Consider the following 742-nt stretch of genomic DNA (forward strand, 5'->3'; position numbering starts at 1 on the left):
TTAATGATGACTACTGTATTTGGATGTTAACAGAATTCACATACTATGTGCTGTGATTGGCCAATGTTGGGGTCTGTCCATTTACCTGCAGGCTACTATGAAGAAGATATGAACATGCTTGATAACTCATATCATATCTAATGAAAAACATTAGTTCTCACATTAATTGATATACTGATCTAGCCTGTATGCATGCATGAGGTAATGTGGATTTTTGTATATTCCTTTAATAATTCAAGAAGTCTTACATGCACGAAATAATGCTTTTTTGAATCATGTACCATAAGCATAGCTTTATCCACAATGGATAGTAAAGACCTTGTTTTTTGTGAACAAAGAAAACATCATGATCATGCGTAATAAATTATAAATCATGATGATGTACTCACCTTACTTAATGTCTTAATTAAGGTGTTGTTCATCCATGAAGTCATGAATGAAAGACTTTGAACTCATGTTAGTTCCTGATAATTCATGAGATATTTCAGGCACAGAAAGACGTCAGTAAAACAATGTCACAAAGTCTCATTTACCTCAGGAAAGACATTCATTGTACATTAAACTTGATAATCAGCTAGAAAAAATAACTCTAGAGTAGGGCTGGGTATCGTTCAAAGATGTTCGATACCGATACCTTGACTTCGATACCGGTTCCTGAACGATACTTTTTTCGATACCAATTTTATGAAATAAATTTTAACAAGATTACATTATCTAAAAAAAAAAAACTTTGGTTTTATTT

The 742-nt window shown here is 32.1% G+C and overlaps 1 pseudogene; it reads left to right on the forward strand.

The window, feature by feature from the left end:
• LOC107660830 (B-cadherin-like) overlaps window positions 1-450 on the forward strand; it is a 7742-nt pseudogene extending 7292 nt beyond the window's left edge.
• Window positions 451-742: the final 292 nt, after the last annotated feature.

This window comes from Sinocyclocheilus anshuiensis, unplaced genomic scaffold (genome assembly GCF_001515605.1).
Source record: "Sinocyclocheilus anshuiensis isolate Anshui unplaced genomic scaffold, SAMN03320099.WGS_v1.1 scaffold3468, whole genome shotgun sequence".
In the NCBI taxonomy this organism is placed as follows: Eukaryota; Metazoa; Chordata; class Actinopteri; order Cypriniformes; family Cyprinidae; genus Sinocyclocheilus; species Sinocyclocheilus anshuiensis.